The sequence below is a fragment of the Cetorhinus maximus genome, chromosome 9 (assembly GCF_964194155.1).
Source record: "Cetorhinus maximus chromosome 9, sCetMax3.hap1.1, whole genome shotgun sequence".
Taxonomy (NCBI): domain Eukaryota; kingdom Metazoa; phylum Chordata; class Chondrichthyes; order Lamniformes; family Cetorhinidae; genus Cetorhinus; species Cetorhinus maximus.
The window spans coordinates 19,698,800-19,719,913 of record NC_135887.1 but is presented as its reverse complement, the minus strand read 5'-3'; the positions used below and the strand labels follow the sequence as shown (position 1 = coordinate 19,719,913).

Genomic DNA, 21,114 nt, shown 5'->3' with positions numbered 1-21,114 from the left:
TGAGGTCACAATCAGATCAGCCATGATCTTATCAAATGGCAGTGCAGGCTCGAGGGGCCGAATGGCCTACTCCAGCTAATTCATATGTTCGATGCTGACAAATAATGACTAGGACAGTACTAGACCTCAGCTTGCAGGAGAGCAGAAATGAAAAGGCAGAATGAATACCTACAATCTGGAACACCTCTGGGGATACTGCTATGTCTGTAATAAATTAGCCATGTTTGAAATAAATCTTCGAATTGAACACCTTTTCTCATACTTGCTTAAGGAATAAAATGAAAGCCCATTGCCGTGTCATTGCTGATCCGCAATGCCGTGACTCGGATTCGAACCGAGGTTGCTGCGGCCACAACGCAGAGTACTAACCACTATACGATCACGGCGAGCTACATGGGCGGTTGAGCAAACCGCTGAAAATCAGCCTCAAATACAACAAACACCAAGTTTCACAATAGTAATCGCGATGTGATTAAACACGACCAAACGATCAATAAAATTGAATGTGGTTCACCGAATATCTTATCTGAAACCTCCTGATTTCGCATTTAGTTTGAGATGGCCACTTTCCGAATAATTAAGTTATTTATTTTGCAGAGAGCTGCTCCAAAATAGAAGAACGCGGAGGTAAACGAAGCAGCCGAATACATTTGAAAGGCCATTATCGAGTTTCACCAGGGTAATGCAGTCATCCCGCAGTCACAACAAAATATTTTAGATTTGATGTCGCTGATCTCGCTGCTCAGAAGAACATTGCACACTCAAAATAGGCTTAGCTTGCAAGATTTATAAAAACAATTATTTCCTGTCATTAATAATGAAGGAACAGCACCTCAGTAAAATAAATGTAAGCATTCCATTTATGAGATTATTGCAAACATTTAAATACACAATCAGAGCTTTAGGAGCTTGAATGGTTCAGTTTAATAAAACTAAAATATGTCTTGAGATGTTTCAACATCTTAGACCCACCGAAAGTTACTTAATCCTTAAATTACCACCTCCAACTTGAACAAACTTCAAAAACTTCGTTTATTAAAATCTCTATTTGGTAACTAATTTTCTCTTTGCTCTTTTCAGTTCCACACATCAAGGGGGCAGGAGGAATATCTTTGCCTTCTTTTTGGCTCCTCCCTGCACAGACACAGAAGAATTTATTTGTGCTTTTGTGATCCGGATGGTGAGAGAGCGACTTTCCAGTGGTGCTGTCGCAATTTTGCATTCAGTAGCAGAGAGCTCGTCGCTGCTGGTGCACTTCATACAGAGACCCGCAGCCAGAAAAAGGCACAGGGTGGGCTTTTGCATAGCCACAATATAGCACCAAAGGACGCATATTTATCATGGGTTTACCATGCCCGTTGAAATAAGGCAGCCAAGCTTTGGAAAAAATGTGATGCTTGCGATGCTGTTAAGTTGCACGCTGGATAAGGAAAGGATCCACTTATACAAAAGTACCCACCTACTCTGTTATATGTTGACAGCTCTGTAAGCCGCCATAACAACAACCTACGACACAGCATGGTCAGTACAATTCATCGAGCTCATAGCGAGCTGCAGTTGAATCGGAAGTCTTGGTTTAGAGAACTGATGTGGAATCCAACCTGGGGCCTTGTTGTCTGCACCCTCTTTGTCACTTTAATGAACAATTTCTATGCACTTCTATTGCTGCATGTTATTAAGTATGTTTAAAAATTCGTACCAAACTTAACAATATTGCTTAATTCATGATATTGCAACAATCAAGTGAGTATCCTGGACCAGTCAGAGTGAGAAGGGCTAAATAAATTGCTCCATGCTTCAGGAGAAGGTCAATAAATAACAGCTTTACCCCATCTCCTAGTTCTCCAAATACAAGCAAGTACTGTGTTAACATCAGTGATGATGTTGCTGTATTTGATACTGGAAGAATTTGTTTCACTGCTGTTTGGTTCAGAACTGTTACAATGGTACAACTGCTTAATTAGATATATATTTATATATGTTATAAATATATTACAAGAACGGTAATAATAAAATGGTTATCTACACATTTCATTCCAAGAAAGGCCAGCAATTAACTAAAGTCAGTTAATCTACCTGTAACATGACAACGTGATGCTGATTAACAAACTGAACTAGCACAACCTAGACCCAGATTCCAAAAGCCATGTGTTTTTACTGACCATGAAACTGACTCAAAAGGGACACTCAGCCCATTTCTTATGAATACAGTTCGATCTTATTTTTGACTGCGGGTAAGGTAAGGTACTAAAGTCAATGCACACCCTCCAATCGCCAATTGTTGAGGTTGGGAGGTGGCAGGACCATTTGTGGCTGTAATAACTCCACAGTCATAGCCTATAAACCCTCACTATCAAGTCAAGTGGCGTCATTACAGCTGCAAATTATTCTGTCACCTCCCAACCTCTACAATGTCACATATTCCAACATTGGTTCAAGGGCTACCAGTTTAAAATTCTCACCTTTATGTTTAAATTCTCTGTGCCCTCACCTTTCCCTTTCCATGTAACCTCCTCTTGCACTACAATCAACACCCTCCCACTCCCCACCCACAGCATTCCTGAACTCTCTGTTCCTCTCACTCCAGCCTTTTAAGTATCCACACCCTTGTTCCAATCTTTTACGGCTGTATCTTCAGCCACCTAAACCCCACACTCCTTCCCAAAATCCCTCTGCCTTGTCAGGTGCGGCTCAGTTGGTAGCGCTCTTGCCTCTGAACTCTATTATTCAAAAAGGGAGGGAGACAGAAAGCGGGAAACTACAGGCCAGTGAGCTTAACATCTGTCGTAGGGCAAATGTTAGAAGCTATTATTAAATACGTTATAGCAAGGCACTTGGATAAGCTCAAGGTCATCAAGCAGAGTCAGCATGGTTTTGTGAAGGGGAAATCATGTTTAACCAACTTATTGGAGTTCTTTGAGGAAGTAACGTGCTGTGGATAAAGGGGAGCCAGTGAATGTACTGTACTTAAGATTTCCAGAAGGCATTTGGTAAATTGCCACGTCAAAGGTTATTATGCAAAATAAAAGCTCATGATATGGGGATAACATATTGATATGGATAGAAGATTGGCTGGCTAACAGGAAGCAGAGACTAGGCACAAATGGGTCTTTTTCAGGTTGACATGATGTAATGAGTGGTGTGCCACAGGGATCAGTGCTGGGACCTCGGCTGTTTACAATTTGTATAAATGACTTAAATGAAGGGATGGATGGGATAGTTGCCAAATCTGCTGATGACACAAAGATAGGTAGGAAAGTAAGTTGTGAGTAGGACATATGGAAGCTACAAAAATATATAGATAGGTTAAGTGAGTGGGCAAAGATCTGGCAAATGGAGTATAATGTGGGAAATTTGAAATTGTCCATTTTGGTAGGAAGAATAAAATAATCATATTATCTAAATGGTGAGATATTGCAGAGCTCAGAGGTGCAGAGGGATCTGAGTGTCCTAATGCATGAATCACAAAAGGCTAGTATGCAGGTACAGCAAGTAATTAGGAAAGCTATTTGAATGTTATCATTTATTGCAAGGGGAATTGAATACAAAAATAGGGAGGTTATGCTTCAGTTGTACAGGGCATTGGTGAGACCACATTTGGATTACTGTTGTTCAGTATTGGTCACCTTGCTTAAGGAAGGGTGTAAATGCGTTGGAAGCAGTTCAGGGAAGGTTTACCAGACTAATATCTGGAATGGGTGGATTGTCTTATGAGGAAAGGTTGGACTGAGTTGGCTTCTATCCGCTGGAGTTTAGAAGAGTAGGAGGCGACTTGATTGAAACACATAAGATACTGAGAGGTCTTGACAGGGTGGATGTGAAGAGGATGTCTCCTCTTGTGGGAGAATATAGAACTAGGAGTCACTGTTTAAAAATGAGGGGGTCACCTATTTAAAACAAAGATGAGGCGAAATCTTTTCACTCAGGGGGTCTTAAGTCTTTGGAACTCTCTTCCTGAAAAGGTGGTGGAAGCAGAGTCTTTGAATATTTTTAAGGCAGAGGTAGAAAGATTCTTGGTATGCAAGGGGATGATAGGCTTTCAGAGGTAGGTGGGATGCAGATTTAAGGTTACTATCAGATCAGCCATGATCTTATTAAATGACGGAGCAGGCTCGAGGGGCTGAATGGCCTTTAACTGCTCCTTGTTCATATCTTCATATGAACCACAAGGTTCTGGGTTAAAGTCCCACTCCAGGGATTGAGCACATAAAATCAAGGCTGCCACTCCAGTACAGTACTTGAGGAAGCACTGCAATGTTGGAAGAGCTGTCTTTTGATGAGATGTTAAACTGAGTTCCAGCTGCCTGCTCAGGTGGAGGTAAAAGGTCCATGGCACAATTTCGAAGAAGAGGAGGGGAGGTATCCCTGGTGCCCTGGCCAATATCTATCCCTCATTCAACATCCCAAAAATGTATTGCCTGGTCAATATTACATTGTTAACCATATTCATAAAAAATTGTTGGTGGAATATGGTTGTTCGTCTGTAATGCCAACAGAAACAGCTTAAAGGAACTGTATATATACAAGTTGTTCCTTCCCAGCAAGATAAGAATCAACAGCAGGGATCCTGGCTGATTTTCCACAAAAAATTGCATTATCCCTATTGCGCCAAGTTAATTCAGAATCAACCAGGATTAAATCAACAATTTTCTGGGTATGTATAGTTTAGTTACACTGACTTTACCAATCAAACTATTAGGGAAGTTATATTGTTTAAAATGTTGTGTTATGACCGGTCTGCAGGTGAGATTCCCCCAATTTGTTATGATCCCAGACGAGGTACCCAAAATTGTTATGCTCCTGGGTGAAGAGGGGTGAACTGGCTCCTTTTCTTTATTCAACCCCCTCGGTTGGTCACAACAAGGTTAATTTGAAAAGGATCCCTTCCCTCACAGATACCTTTTCCCGGTCCAAACGTATTTGCGTTTTAAAAGGAGCCAATTTAACCAGGCTGTCTTGAGTCAAAGAAAGAATGAGCTATTAGTTACTAAACGTGACATAAAATAATAAAATCACAACACAGATTAGAAATGAGGAATTGAGTCCAAAATAAAAATTAAAAAGATGTATGAATCAGTCCTTTGGCTTGTCTGTGAGGAACAACTTGTGAAATGTTGCGGCCATTAAGTTGGGGTGATTCCGGTAGTGCTGACTTTGGCAGTTGAGCAGTTGGTTTGGAGGTTCTTGGTTCTGCAGGTTAGCTGAAAGGAGTTCTCCTGTTTCCTTTTCGACTGTGGCTTTGCTGACTGGCGGCTTGCTTCCAGCCATCAAGAGAAAGTTTTTTTATCTGCAAGAGCAGGGATGCCAAGTCGATGTTCTTCAGCTGTGACCTTCACAGCACACACACACCAGAACAGAACACCAGGCTAGCACACAGAATTAGGATTGCAGTTGGCTTTTTTAAACCCCCTTCCTTGTGTATTCCTGAAGGGAAAAACAAACATGTCTTTCGCCCAGATCAGTTTTATTTTCAACTCAGTCTGGGATATAACTCGACAGGAGGTGGTTTCGGCTGAGATGGTAATAATTTTCCATTATCTCAGTAACCACAAAAGATTACAGTTCAGTTTGTTTGTATCTTTTCCTTTGACGAGCCTCTGTCTGAAATAGGCTGTGTCGTATCTTTTAGGTGCGACATTCTGTTTTCTCTGAACTAGTTGGTCAAGTAATCCACATAGGAATTTTCCAGCAAGGGGTTACTTTACAGTTTCAGCCAGCTTTTGCTTGCATGTCCTTTTTTTAAAAAGCACATGTCTTACTTAAAATTTTAATATGTCCATAAGTAATTTGGAGATAGGATCCGTGGTCATGGCAGTTGCAAATGACTAATAACTGACCAAATTAATCAACTTCTATTTTGCATTATCTATACTTGCAGTGAAGCATAGTCCATAATTTATTTCAAAAGGGAACTAGTTTTCATGATTAAACAAGAGAAAAATTAAAGTTTATGGCAAGGGAGTAGGCATGTGACAGCCAGGTTGCCCAATGGGAGAATAACAGTAGTGCAAACTTGATGGGCAAACAGCGTTTTTTTGCAATGTAATATTTTATGATTCTATGATCATTGTTTCATATGCTTATTATTGAGCAGTTAGGTGTGGGGATATACAAAGATATTTACAGAGACAGCATAATACTAAGTCCATGTCTTTCTTAATAAAAATAATAAACTCACTAAAGTTATACAGTAAATCTGAAGTCCAAGCCTAATCTTAATACAGAATCCTCAAATACAAGATTCCCACCTTTCTTTAGGACTTTTTTCACTTTGGTGTGGTTGCCCTCTCTAACAAATTGATGCAACTGCGACCCTGATGTATCAGCTTTCACTGTACCAAGTTGTACGGGGCAGGGTACAGGGAGCAGTACCAGGTGAGACATCCTAAGAAAAGTCAAATAAAAAGTAGGAACTCAGTATAAAATTAATTCACAGTTAATGCCTGATATCTTGAATTTTTATATGAAGATGTAAAGAAAACACTGCATTTTGCTTCATAAATGTCTTTGATATTGAAAGTAGATCAGCGACACATCTGAAACTCTCCTGCAAATAGTAGTTGATGCTAGGTCAGTTTAAATCTGAGATTGACTGGCAGGCTTTTGTTAACCAAAGGTATTGAAAGTTATGAGGATTTCGGTCACAGATGGGCCATGATCTCACTGAATGGAGGAACAGACTCGAGGGGCTAAGTGGCTTACTCCTGTTCCTACGTGTTTCATGTATAGCAGAATTTTAACACAGCAGCAGGAAGTAGAAAAGAACCAAGGCTCAACAACAGGTCTGGGGCCTGGAAGTGAAACAGACACAGGAACCAGAAAAACAATAAGGCAGTGAGAAGAGGTTGAAATCAAAGGAGAAAGATGGAAATCAGGAGCATTAGGTGTCAAGGGATCAAAGTGAAGGCAGGTGAGTGGAAGAAGACCAAAACAGTGGAAAAGTAAGTGACAGGAGCAAAGGAGCAGGAAGGAGGAGGTTTGAACTATGACAGCATGCAGAGCTGCAGAGATGGAGAAATGGAACAGGCTGGCAATGAGGCATGAGCAAGGCAAGAAAAAGTAGGAAGAATGGAACAGCAGCTGGGGCAGAGGTGGAAACACAGTGCATGGTGGGGGTTTTGGTTGGGCTCGGAGTGTCACCACTGAACCAAGACTGCCCATTAAAGCTACAATTCAGCGGGAAAAATCCTGGAAAGAGACTGAATCTCATGAATACTCATTTAGTCATGATTGGCCTGAGTCAGGAAATTATGTGTTCAAATCCCACTCTAAAGGTTTGGGCATTTAATCCAGTCTGATTAGAATTCTAATCCTTTCTATTTAAGCATTACATTGATGGAGCTTCTAAATGGAGGTGCCATCTTTCAAATGATACATTAAGCTGAGGCTCCATCTGCCCTCTCAAATGGATTGCCCTTTTAGAGAGATCCCTGGGTGTCATGGCCAACATTTATCTCCCAGTCAATGTCACAAAAAGATTACTGGTCATTGTCACATTGTTGTTTGTGGGAACTTGTCCACAAATTGACTGTCATATTCTCTATATTTACAACAGTGACTACACTTCAAAAGTACTTAATTGTCTGTAAAGCACTTTGGGACATCCTGCAGCTGTGAGAGACCCTGTAGAAACAAAAGCTTGTTCTTTCTTTTTCTTTTCCTTTCCTTCCATTCTATGTTAAGGATAACGGTGTAAGGATAGGCCCAGCAACTAGTCCAGTCAGTTTGACCTCGGTGGTGGGGAAGCATTTAAAAATGATAATCTGGGACAAAATTAACAGGCACTTGGCCAAATGTGGATACATTAAGGAAAGCTAGGAAGGATTTGTTAAGGGCAGATCATAATTAGCTAACTAAATTGAGTTTTTGATGAGGTAACAGAGAGAGTTGATGAGAGTAATGTGGTTGATGTGGTGTACATGGACTTCCAAAAGGCTTTTGATACAGTGCCACGTTATCAGGATTGTCAGCAGAGCTACAACCCACAGAATAAAAGGGACAGGAGCAACATGGATACAAAATTCGCCGAGTGACAGGTAACAGAGAGAGGTGAACTGTTATTTTTTGGACTGGAGGAAGGTAAACAGTGGTGTTCCCCAGAGGTAGGTATTAGGACCACTGCTTTTCTTGATTTATATTAATGACCTTGACCTGGGTGTGCAAGCACAAGTGATGAACTGTGTGGAGGAGACTGACAGACTTCAAGAGGACATAGACTGGCTGAAGGAATGGGGCGACTGGTGGCAATTCAAATTTAACGCAGCAAATTGCAAAGTGATGTATTTTGGTTGGAAGAACAAGTAGAGGCAATATAAAATAAAGGATACGATTCTAAACGGGGTGCAGAAGCAGAGGGACCTGGGGGTATATGTGCTCAAATGGTTGAAAATGGCAAGGCAGGTTGAGAAGGTGGTTAATAAGGTATACAGGGTCCTGGGCTTTATAAATAGAAGCATAGAGTACAAAAGCAAGAAAGTTATGATGAACCTGTATAAAACACTGCTTCATCTCGACTATTGTGTTCAATTCTGGGCCCCCACTTTAGAAAGGGTGTGAAGGCTCAGGGAAGTGTGCAGCAAGGATTCATGAGAATTATTCCAGGGATGAGGGATTACAGTTACATGGATAAATAGAAGAACTTGAAATCTAGAAGGACAAGGGCAGTAGATGCATGGGAACACCATCACCTGGAAGTTCCCCGCCAAGCCACACACAATCCTGACTTGGAAATATATTGCCGTTCCTTCACTGTTGCTGGGTCAAAATCCTGGAACTCCTTCCCTAATAGCACTGTGGGTGCACCTGCACCACATGGACTGGAGCAGTTCAAAAAGGCAGCTCACCACCACCTTCTCAAGGGCAATTAGCGACGGACAATAAATGCTGGCCTAGCCAGCGACACCCACACCCCATGAATGAATTTTAAAAAGTGAGGGTTTTTTAAATAGCACAGTGCAGAGTAGAAGAACAACAGTTCTAGCTCACAGCCCAGATAACTCAATGCTCTGTGTTAATAAATACTTACTAGTTTGAATACTGCGAGCGTTTTTACTGTTCTTGGCACTACCACCTCATTGTGGGGGAAATCCCAAATCATCAGAGAACCCAGACCTAGTTTAATGTCAACAGCCTGAGACAGGTGCAAATTGATTGTAACCCTAAAAGTACTGAAACTCTGCAAATGGGTAACTGAGAATGATTTTTAATGCTACCCCCACCCCATGCCCCACCCTGGGACCTTCTGGCACTTTGAGATCCCTTCTCCTCTCCAAAATCTTCTGCACTGCTCCTACTTCGTCACCCTGACCCTAACCCCCGGTGTCTCTCTCTCTCTACCCTAACCCCCGGTATCTCTCTCTCTACCCTAACCCCCGGTGTCTCTCTCTCTACCTTAACCCCCGGTGTCTCTCTCTCTCTCTACCCTAAGCCCGGTGTCTCTCTCTCTCTACCCTAACCCCCGGTGTCTCTCTCTCTCTCTACCCTAACCCCCAGTGTCTCTCTCCCTCTACCCTAACCTCCCAGTGTCTCTCCCTCTCTACCCTAACCCCTGTGTCTCTCTCTCTCTACCCTAACCCCCGGTGTCTCTCTCTATCCTAACCCCCGTGTCTCCCCCTCTCTACCCTAACCCCCAGTGTCTCTCTCCCTCTACCCTAACCCCCATGTCTCTCTTTCTCTACCCTAACCCCTGTGTCTCTCTCCCTCTACCCTAACCCCCGGTGTCTCTCTCTCTACCCTAACCCCCGGTGTCTCTCTCTCTCTCTACCCTAACCCTCGTGTCTCTCTCTCTCTCTACCCTAGCCTGTGTCTCTCTCTCTCTCTACCCTAGCCTGTGTCTCTCTCTCTCTCTACCCTAGCCCCTGTGTCTCTCTCTACCCTAAACCCCAGTGTCTCTCTCCCTCTACCCTAACCCCCGGTGTCTCTCTCTCTCTACCATAACCCCCGATGTCTCTCTCTCTCTCTACCCTAACCCCCCTGTGTGTCTATCCCTCTCTACCCTGACCCCCCGGGGTCCCTCTCTCTCTCTACCCTAATCCCCGGTGTCTCTCTCTCTACCCTAACGCCCGGTGTCTCTCTCTCTCTCTCTCCTAACCCCCGGTGCCTCTCTCTCTCTACCCTAACCCCCGGTGTCTCTCTCTCTACCCTAACCCCCGGTGTCTCTCTCTCTACCCTAATCCCCGGTGTCTCTCTCTCTCCCTCTACCCTAACCCCCGGTGTCTCTCTCTCCCTCTACCCTAACCCCCGATGTCTCTCTCTACCCTAACCCCCGGTTTCTCTCTCTTTCTCTACCCTAATCCCCGGTGTCTCTCTCTACCCTAACCCCCGGTGTCTCTCTCTCTACCCTAACCCCCGGTGTCTCTCTCTCTACCTTAACCCCCGGTGTCTCTCTCTCTCTCTACCCTAACCCCCGGTGTCTCTCTCTCTCTACCCTAACCCCCAGTGTCTCTCTCTCTCTCTCTCTACCCTAACCCCCGGTGTCTATCTCTCTCTACCCTAACCCCCGGTGTCTCTCTCTCTCTCTCTACCCTAACCCCCGGTGTCTCTCTCTCTACCCTAACCCCCGTGTCTCTCTCTCTCTACCCTAACCTCCGGTGTATCTCTCTCTACCCTAAGCCCCGGTGTCTCTCTCTCTCTCTCTACCCTAACCCCCGGTGTCTCTCTCTCTCTCTCTCTCTACCCTAACCCCCGGTGTCTCTCTTTCTCTATACCCTAACGCCCAGTGTCTCTCACTCTCTCTCTCTCTACCCTAACCCCCAATGTCTCTCTCTCTCTACCCTAACCCCCGGTGTCTCTCTCTCTCTACCCCAAGCCCCGGTGTCTCTCTCTCTCTCTACCCTAACCCCCAGTGTCTCTCTCTCTCTCTACCCTAACCCCCAGTGTCTCTCTCTCTCTCTACCCTAACCCCCGGTGTCTCTCTCTCTCTCTACCCTAACCCCCGGTGTCTCTCTCTCTACCCTAACCCCCAGTGCCTTTCTCTCTCTCTACCCTAACCCCCGGTGTCTCTCTCTCTACCCTAACTCCCGGTGTCTCTCTCTCTCTCTACCCTAACCCCCGGTGTCTCTCTCTCTCTCTCTCTATCATAACCCCCGGTGTCTCTCTCTCTCTCTCTCTGTATCATAACCCCCGGTGTCTCTCTCTCTCTCTCTCTCTATCATAACCCCCGGTGTCTCTCTCTCTCTCTCTCTCTCTATCATAACCCCCGGTGTCTCTCTCTCTCTACCCTAACCCCCGGTGTCTCTCTCTCTCTACCCTAACCCCCGGTGTCTCTCTCTCTCTACCCTAACCCCCGGTGTCTCTCTCTCTCTACCCTAACCCCCGGTGTCTCTCTCTCTCTCTATCATAACCCATGGTCCCGCCGCCATTTTGGATTCTCTCCAACCGTCGGTTGGGGACCCGCGGCTTTTTGTAAGGTTTTGTTTTTTTAGGGAGTCCCGGTTAGATATGGATGGATTGATTGAATTTACCTCTTTCCTAGCTTTTCCACCCGGCCACCGTTTCAGAATTTCTATTTCAATAAGATGATTTTTTTTGTTTTGTTGCGCGTGTCGAATTTGGCGTCGCGGCCAGGAAGGGACACGCGGTCCCGGGGCTGCGGCGGCGCTGGGAGCGCGGGGCGCGCGCACCTCCCCCAGCGCCAGCTCCTAACGCGACCCTCCCTCCTGCTTCAGCTCCCCCTATGGCCGCCTCCCAGTACTGCTCCTTAACACACGAGAGCTGCTCAGTTATATGGGGTTGGGGGGCCAAACCATGCTAACTCTCCGTTTTGCTGTTGCTGTTATTAATTAATTGTAATAGTTCAGAAGCCAACTCTACCCAGACCTCAACTGAAACGACTCCAGTTTGAAAATTATCCCTTTCCTACCTTGCTTTTAAGTAAGTGTAGGTGTGTATTATCAGGAAAGGATGGACCGACTGGGTCTCTTTTCTCTTGAAAAACGAAAGCTGAGGGGTGACCTAATAGAGATCTTCAAAAGTTATGAAAGATTTTGATAGAGTGGATAGGGAGACAATGTTTCCTCTTGTGGGGTAGAGCACAACTAGGAACCATCAATGGAAGGTAGTCACCAAGAAATCCAACATGGAATTTTTCAGAAGAAACTTTCTTCAGCCAAAGAGTTGTGAGGTTGTAGGACTGGCTACCACAGGGAGTGGTTGAAGTGAATAGTATAGATGCATTTAAGGGGAAGCTAGGCAAGCATATGAGGGAGAAGGGAATAGAGGGTTACAATGAAATATGGTTACAATGATATATTAATATGATGGGAGGCTTGAGTATATCTCGATTGAAAGTTATGAAATATCACCTTAAATGTCTGCCACCGCTTCTCTACTATCTTACCTTTTAAGCTATTTTCCCATTAAATTATAGCCAACTCTATCTTCATAACCTTGTAATTACCTTTATTAAAGTTTAAGACACTAGTTTCAGACCGAAATTTCTCACCCTCAAACTGAATGTGAAATTTTATCATGTTCTCAGTATGTGGGGTGCTTCAACTGTTGCTATAGAGGAAAATGTAGCAGACAATTTGTGCACAACAAGGTCCCACAAACAGCAATTAGACAATGACCAATTAATCAGTTTATCTCATGGTGGTTGAGGAATAGATGTACTCAAAAAATTGATTGTTCTTCAAACAATGTCATAGCATCTGCAATATACATGGAAAGGCAGAAAGGGACTCAGCTTATCATCTCTTCTACATACTAGATTGGTTCCTGGGATGAGGGGGGTGTCCTATGATGAGAGGCTGAGTATATTGGGTAACAAGGTACCCTGAACCTTGTTGTTTTTCCATGGCTGGGTAATCTAGATCATGGAGGCATAGTCTCAGGATAAGGGGTTGAACATTTAGGACTGAGATGAGGAGAAATGTCTTCACTTAGAGGGTTGTGAAGCTTTGGAATTTGTATGCTCCATTGCTGAGTATATTTAAGGCCAGGATAGGCAGATTTTTGGTCTCTCAGGGAACCAAAGGATATGAGGGTCAGGTGGAAAAGTGGAGTTGAAGCACAAGATCAGCCATGATCGTGTTGAGAGGTGGAACAGACTGGAAGGGCTGAATGGTCAACTCCTACTCTTATTTCTTATGTTCACTCTGACAATGCACAATTGCCACATTATTGCATTGAAGTGTCAATGTAAGATTTGTGCCCAAGCCATGGAATAGAGATTGAATCCTTGATATTCTGAGTTGAGCTCAGGAGTGCTAACATTGAGCCAAGCTGACACCATGAACATTGGTTATTAGATCCATTATTTTAAATACATTGAGAAAATAGACAGCATTGTACATAATTAGATCAGATAGCTATCAAATAGGTGTAGAGCACGGGCTACGATAACCAGGGTAGAAATCTCACAAATGTGATCTTCATGCAAATAATTGGTGAAAGTTATACCAGTGAACAGTTTACTTTGTGCATGGTCTAGGAATCCATTGCTTTGCTGACATCAAAAATTTCCTGTCATAAGTCTGGGGGAGGAGAGTGAGATTCTACCTGTCGACAATTTTACCAAGAAAGTTCTCATCTGTATAAATCACTCAAATACCAAGAGGAGTAATTCTTTTGTGACTGTTGAATTGCTTTTAAAAATGAATTGCTCTTCAAGGTCTACAGATCAGTCATGATCCAACTGAATGACAGAACAGGCTCAAGAGGTTGCTTCACTCTCCATATTCCTATGTAACTAATCTGCTTACAAATCAAAATAATCTTAATTTAATAAAAGAAGTGAAAATTGGATTCATTCTATTAGTTGTAAGGCTGTGTTTGCTGCCAACATGATGCATGCACAGTTGTATCATTTCACTCCATGATGTCACTGCGAGCAATAGAGATCAGAACTCTACTCATTCCGCCAGCCTCAGTGTGATACTTGTCCTCTCCATTTAGTTTCTTGTTTCTTTTCAGATTTTGGAACCAGAAAGGGCTATTTTATTCAGCGCAAAATACAATATGCATTTTCCCCTAGGTAATTTCCTTTAGCTTTATCTTTTTCTATGGCGTGCACCCACTTCAAGCAAGTTGGCATGTACATAGAGTCTGGGGACTTCAAATTCCCTTTACAATGCAATAGAGATTTTCATGCTCCTGATTCTGAAGCTACTGAATCACCTGGACGCAACCACAAATATTAAAAGTGGGTTGGGAAATTAGCTGGCTCCTTTATGGGTGTGTGATCCTCCTCACCTGATTTTTCTCGATGCTCTGTACCTGGATGATTCAATGTGCCCAAGTTAGGAACACAAGAAATCTGTTCTATTTTTATAAAAATCCAATGAGAATGCTAAATATATAGATCATATTTTATCTAGCCTCAAATTCTGAGTGTCAATTTAAATTTGTACATCTATTTTCATGTGTCGACAAGATTCAGCTTTAGGTTTTCTGCACATGCACGGACAAGTGCACAGACGCAGAGGGGTGTTGATGGTCATCTTGCGTTGGCTGGAGACACAGTGTAGTTGTAAATGTTAACACTAATAAAATGTTAACACAAACCTAATTTTAGCCATTACAATGTATGTGATCCTTCACTGATTTCTATTTGGTATTTAGTATTCAACTCATGGGGCGAAATTTTACAGCAGTGGATTTTACGTTCCCACCAACGCCAATGAGGTTTAGAATGTCTCGCCGCATTTTACGGCCCCGTCCTGCCCATGATTAATGCCACACAACCTTCCTGTGTGCAAACAGGCTCCCAGGTTTGTCTAAATTTTTTTTAATTCATTCACGGGATGTGAACTTCGCTGGCTGGGCCAGCATTTAGTGCCCATCCCTAGTTGCCCTTGAGAAGGTGGTGGTGAGCTGCCTTCCTGAACCTCTGCAGTCCATGTGGTGTAGGTACACCCACAGTGCTGTTAGGGAGGGAGTTCCAGGATTTTGACCCTGCGACAGTGAAGGAACAGCGATATATTTCCGAGGCAGAATAGTGAGTGGCTTGGAGCGGAACCTCCAGGTGGTGATGTTCCCATTTATCTGCTGTCCTTCTTCTTCTAGGTGGTAGTGGTTGTGGTTTGGAAGGTGCTGTCTAAGGAGCCTTGGTGAATTCCTGCAGTGCATCTTGTAGATGGTACACACTGCTGTCACTGTGAGTTGGCGGTGGAGGGAGTGAATATTTGTGGATGTGGTGCCAATCAAGTGGGCTGCTTTGTCCTGGACAATGTCCAGCTTCTTCAGTGTTGTAGTCATCCAGGCAAGTGGGGAGTATTCCATCACAATCCTGACATGTGCCTTGTGGATGGTGGACAGGCTTTGGGGAGTCAAGAGGTGAGTTACACGATTCCTAGCCTCTGACCTGCTCTTGTAGCCACAGTATTTATATGGCTAGTCCAGTTCAGTTTCTGGTCAATGGTAACTCCCTGGATGTTGATAGTGATGGTAATGCCATTGAACATCAAGGGGCGATAGTTGGATTCTCTCTTGTTGGAGATGGTCATTGCCTGACACTTGTGTGGTGCAAATGTTATTTGCCACTTGTCAGCCCAAGCCTGGATATTGTCCAGGTCTTGCTGCATTTGGACATGGACTGCTTCATTATCTGAGGAGTGACGAATGGTGCTGAACATTGTGCAATCATCAGCGAACATCCCCTTTTCTGACCTTAAATTGGAAGGAAGGTCATTGATGAAGGAGCTAAAGATGGTTGGGCCTAGGACACTGCCCTGAGGAACTCCTGCAGTGATATCCTGGAGCTGAGATGACTGACCTCCAACAACCACAACCATCTTACTCTGTGCTAGGTATGACTCCAACCAGCGGAGAGTATTCCCCCTGATTCCCCTTGACTTCAGTTTTGCTAGGGCTCCTTGACACTCGGTCAAATGCGGCCCTGATGTCAAGGGCAGTCATTCTTAACTCACCTCGGCAGTTCAGCTCTTTTGTTCATGTTTGAGCCAAGGCTATAATGAGGTCAGGAGCTGAGTGGCCCTGGCGGAACCCAAACTGGGCATCAGTGAGCAGGTTATTGCTAAGCATATGCCGCATGATAGCACTGTTGATGGCCCCTTCCATTACTTTACTGATGATTGAAAGTAGATTGATGGGGTGGTAATTGGCCACATTGGATTTGTCCTGCTTTTTGTATACAGGACATACCTGGGCAATTTTCCACACAGCCAGGTAGATGCCAGTGTTGTAGCTGTACTGGAACAGCTTGGCTAGGGGCACAGCAAGTTCTGGAGCACATGTCTTCAGTACTATTGCCAGAATATTGTCAGGGCCCATAGCCTTTGCAGTATCCAGTGCCTTCAGCCGTTTTTTGATATCATGTGGAGTGAATCGAATTGGCTGAAGACTGGCATCTGTGATGCTGGGGACCTCTGGAGGGGGCCGAGATGGATCATCCACTCGGTGCTACTTCTGGATGAAGATTGTAGCAAATGCTTCAGCCTTATCTTTTGCACTGATGTGCCGGGCTCCTCCATCATTGAGGATGGAGATATTTGCGGAGCCTCCTCCTCCAGTGAGTTATTTAATTATCCACCACCATCCACGACTGGTTGTGGCAGGACTGCAGAGCTTAGATCTGATTCGTTGGTTGTGGGATCGCTTAGCTCTGTCTATCACTTGCTGCTTATGCTGTTTGGCACACAATTAGTCCTGAGTTATAGCTTCACCAGGTTGACACCTCATTTTTAGATATGCCTGGTGCTGCTCCTGGCATGCCCTCCTGCACTCTTCACTGAACCAGGGTTGATCCCCTGGCTTAATGATAATGGTAGAGTGTGGGTATGCCGGGCCATGAGGTTACAGCTGATAAATAACATTGACTTCACTTCAAAAGTAACTTGTTGTTGGTGAAATACTTTGCGAGGTTCAGAGAATGTGCAAGATGCTATATAATTTTTTTTCCAAAAAATTTGTAAAAGCACATTACAAAACATTTCAGCTTGAAAATGACAGAAAGTGCAATAAAATTCAACTTGTCTCCATATAGTATGTTCCACTCCTAGAGGCCTCTATACAATTGTAATTCTCTTGATTTTTGCAACATACATTCCATGTCAGCAAACAGCCTGAGGGCAAAACACTTCAAATTGAAAAATTACAGAAAGTGCAATAGAATTCAACTTCCCTTCATGCAGCATGTTCCACTCTGAGGTGCCTCAATTCAATTTCAATACTCTTGATTTTAGCAAAGTACATGCAATGTCAGGCATGCAGCCTGAGGGGTCCTACACAGTTTCCAGCCCCTTGATGTACTATGGCTGAAAGGTCTTAGACAGTGACCTTTCTCCATTGCGCCCCTGCAGTGGCTGCCCCAAGTTTTAGTGCGTCCCTCAGCACGTAGTCCTGGATTTGGAATGTGCCAGTCTGGAAAACTCGGTTGGGGACAACTCTTTGCACTGGAAAACCAACAAGTTTCGGGCAGACTAAAGAGCATCTTTCACCGAGTTGATGATCCTCCAGCCGCAGTTGATGTTTATCTCAGCGTGTGTCCCTGGGCACAGTCTGTAGAGAACAAAGTCCTTGTCACGGAGCTGTTCAGGGTGAACCTTGACAAAAACCACTGCATCTCTCTCCATTCCTTCTTTGTAAAGGTACATTCCAGAAGGAGGTGGGCAACAGTCTCTTCCTCACCACAGCCACTTTGAGGGTAATGTGCGGAGGGGGTGAGACTCTGGGCATGTAGGAAGGATCTGATGAGGAGGGCCTTTCTCACCTGCCAAGCTACATCTTGGTGCTTGTTTGAAAGTTCTGGCGATAAGGAATTCTGCCAAATGACTTTGACAGTCTGCTCAGGGAACCATCCGACAGGATCCACCATCTCCTTTTCCTGCAGGGCCTCGAAGACGTTACATGCAGAACACTGTCAGATGGACTTGTGGTCAAAGGTGTTTTTCTGCATAAACTTTTCCACGAGGGACAGGTGGTATGGCATGATCCAACTATTTGGACTGTTCTGCAGCAATGTGGTCAGACCCATCCTTCGCAACACCTGGGGACATGTAGAATCTCAACGTGTAGTCACATGGTGTTTGCGTACTGAGGGCTTACGGCAAGGAAAGATTATTTCGCTTGTGTCTTGCCAATTTGTCTGTATTCACCCTATCTCTGAAGTATTTCCTTTTCCCATTCAAACTACCGTACATAGTGTTAACTCCAAAATGATGTCTGGCCTGTTCCATGTTGGTCAGCATGGCCATCACTCTGGTGATATGGTGTGTCGAGGAACAGCACCTCGTCCTTCAGTTAGGACTTCTGCTTTGCAGATGCTAATTGAGCAGCAGTGGATCTGCAAGTATTTTTCACTCCAAGCCGGGAACAGCAACACCCCAGAGGGGGTGAGTTTTGGAGAAGCTTCTCCAGCAAAGGTCATCTCAAAACCCGCTCCCTACGTGAACCTCCACATGCCACCTGAGCAGAACACTGCCAAGGAGATCTACCTCAGCCCATCCAAAGTGAAGGAATTTGAGCTCACTACGGGTATGAAGGAGCAGACTAAAGGTCTGGGACTCTCAAAGACAGTGGGTTTGGTAGGAGAATAAATGCTTTAAAATGGGTTTAAAGATTGTATCCATAAATGTGCGTAGCATTAAATCTACTACGCGATGTGTTGCGACCTTGGACTACCTTGCCAAGGTCAAAGCTGACCTGTTGTTTCTGCAGGAGTGTGCGATACCGCACCTCAGCTCCTACAGGCAATGGTCACGAAGGTGGTCCCATGGGCCATCGATCTGGTCGGGCGGAAATGACTCTCGTTCCTCCGGCCTGGGTATTCTGCTGCGGGGAGGCAACTTCACCGTCTCTGAGGTTAAGGAGGTGGTGGGCGGGCGACTCCTCGTAGCAGATGTAATGTACAAGAACGCTCCACTCCGGTTAATTAACGTGTATGGCCCGTCACAAGGGGCTGAGCGGCTGGAGGTTTTTCAGCAGCTCCCACTGCTGCTGGCGACCTCCAGGCCGGTCATTCTGAGCGGTGACTTCATCTGCATCATCGATGCGGCTGGACGATTCAGCAGGGCCGACAGCAGATTGGACGCTACGTCCAGATCCCTGATGGAAACAGTTAAGGATGCCAAGCTGCACGACGTCTTCAGCAACCCTGCAGACAGAGCGCAGCGTAGATACACCTGGTCGCGGCCAGATGGGTCCATTCGTTCCAGGATAGACTTCCTGTTTGTGTCCCGTGCATTCACAGTCAGATCCACCGAGGTCAAGCCGGTGTTCTTCTCTGACCACTGCCTCCTACTGGCGGACTGCCACTTGGAGAAGGACCTGAGGGTGGGCAGGGGGGCATGGAAGCTAAATGTGCAACTGCTGACCCCAGAGAACATTGAGGAGCTCAAGAGGGATTACAAAGGTTGGAGAACCGTGAAACCCCTCTTTGAGTCCCTGACACACTGGTGGGAAGCGATCAAGGGAAACATTAAGAGGTTTTTCATCCTCAAAGGCACCCAGAAAGCTAGAAAGGAACAGAGGGAAATGTCCCGACTCCAGAAAAACATGCAGAATCTGCTCCGGCTGCAGTCGATGGGGGTCGATGTCAAGGAGGAGCTCCAAGAGGTGAAGAGCCAGCAAGCCTCGCACTTTGCCTCGGAGGCCTCCAAGATCATCTTCCGTTCCAGGGTCAGCTCCGTGGAGCAGGATGAGACGTGCTCACGTTTCTTCTTCCAAAAGGTACACAGAGAGAGCTCTGTGATCAGCAGCCTGAAGGAAGAAGACGGCTCAGTAAAGTCATCACGGTCCGACATTTTGAGGATCAGCAAATCCTTTTATGCCGGATTGTATGACGTGAAGCCCACGGACAGCACGGCCTCCCAGTCCTTCCTGTCCTCTATCACGGAGGTCTTAGACGACAGTACGCGGGAGAGCCTGGACAAACCGCTAACTCCTGATGAACTGACTAAGGCCCTTGAGTCCTTCGAGAAGAGTAAGACTCCCGGAAGCGACAGCTTGCCGGCGGAGTTGTATTCGGCTCTGTGGGACTTGATCGGCCCAGACCTGCTAGGAGTGTACGAGAGTATGCTCCTGGCCGGCAGCATGTCAGAATCCATGAGGAAAGGCATCATCACCCTCATCTACAAGCACAAGGGGGGAAGGGAGGAAATTAGAAATTGGCGACCCATTTCACTGTTGAATGTGGACTATAAGATTCTGTCCAAGGTCATCGCCAATCGGGTCAAATCCGCTCTGGAATTGGTGATTCACCCTGACCAGACCTGCACTGTGCCAGGCAGGAAGATCTCTGACAGCCTCGCGTTGCTCAGGGATATGATTGCCTATGTACAGGACAGGGGTGTGGATACCTGCCTCATCAGCTTGGATCAGGAGAAGGCCTTTGACAGAATATCGCACACCTACATGGTGGATGTGCTCTCCAAAATGGGGTTTGGGGAGGGAATTCGAAATTGTATCCAACTGCTCTACACTAACATCAGTAGCGCAGTCTCAATCAATGGGTGGGAAACAGATAGCTTTCCGATTAAATCTGGAGTCAGGCAGGGCTGTCCTCTCTCGCCTGTTCTTTTCGTGTGTTGCATAGAACCCTTTGCCGAGTCCATCAGGAAGGATCCGGGCATAAGAGGAGTGACGATCCCAGGCAGTGGAGGCACTCAGGTAAAAGCCTCCCTGTACATGGATGATGTCGCCGTCTTCTGCTCGGATCCGCTGTCGGTGCGCAGACTGATCCACATCTGCGACCAGTTCGAACTGGCCTCGGGAGCCAACGTAAATCGTGGGAAGAGCGAGGCCATGTTCTTTGGGAACTGGGCTGACCGATCCTTTGTCCCCTTCACTGTCAGGGCTGACGGCCTGAAGGTGCTGGGGATATGGTTCGGAGGGACCGGGGCATGCGTTAGAAACTGGAAGGAGCGAGTGTCTATGGTGAAAAGGAAACTGGGCATGTGGGAGCAACGCTCCCTCTCCATTGCGGGTAAGAACTTGGTCATCAGGTGTGAGGCACTCTCGCTGTTGCTGTACGTGGCGCAGGTCTGGCCCATTCCACACTCCTGCGTGGTGGCCATCACTCGAGCCATCTTCCGCTTTATCTGGAGGTCAAAAATGGATCGTGTCCGCAGGGACGCGATGTACAAGCCTCTGGATAAAGGGGGAAAAAACGTGCCCAACATCGCCCTCATACTGATGGCCACCTTTGTGTGTGGC

General features: G+C 45.4%; 1 long non-coding RNA gene and 1 other non-coding gene across 2 annotated transcripts; both read right to left on the bottom strand.

Annotated features, from left to right (window-relative positions):
• Positions 1-314: 314 nt before the first annotated feature.
• On the bottom strand, positions 315-386 carry trnah-gug (transfer RNA histidin (anticodon GUG)). The gene has a single exon. It is a non-coding gene; the product is annotated as a tRNA-His (tRNA).
• Positions 387-3,353: 2,967 nt separating this feature from the next.
• LOC144684164 (uncharacterized) lies at positions 3,354-11,641 on the bottom strand. Its single transcript, XR_013577424.1, has 3 exons — positions 11,463-11,641; positions 6,249-6,385; positions 3,354-5,424 (listed from the first exon to the last, which is right to left on the bottom strand). It is a non-coding gene; the product is annotated as an uncharacterized LOC144684164 (long non-coding RNA).
• Between the last annotated feature and the right edge of the window lie 9,473 nt (positions 11,642-21,114).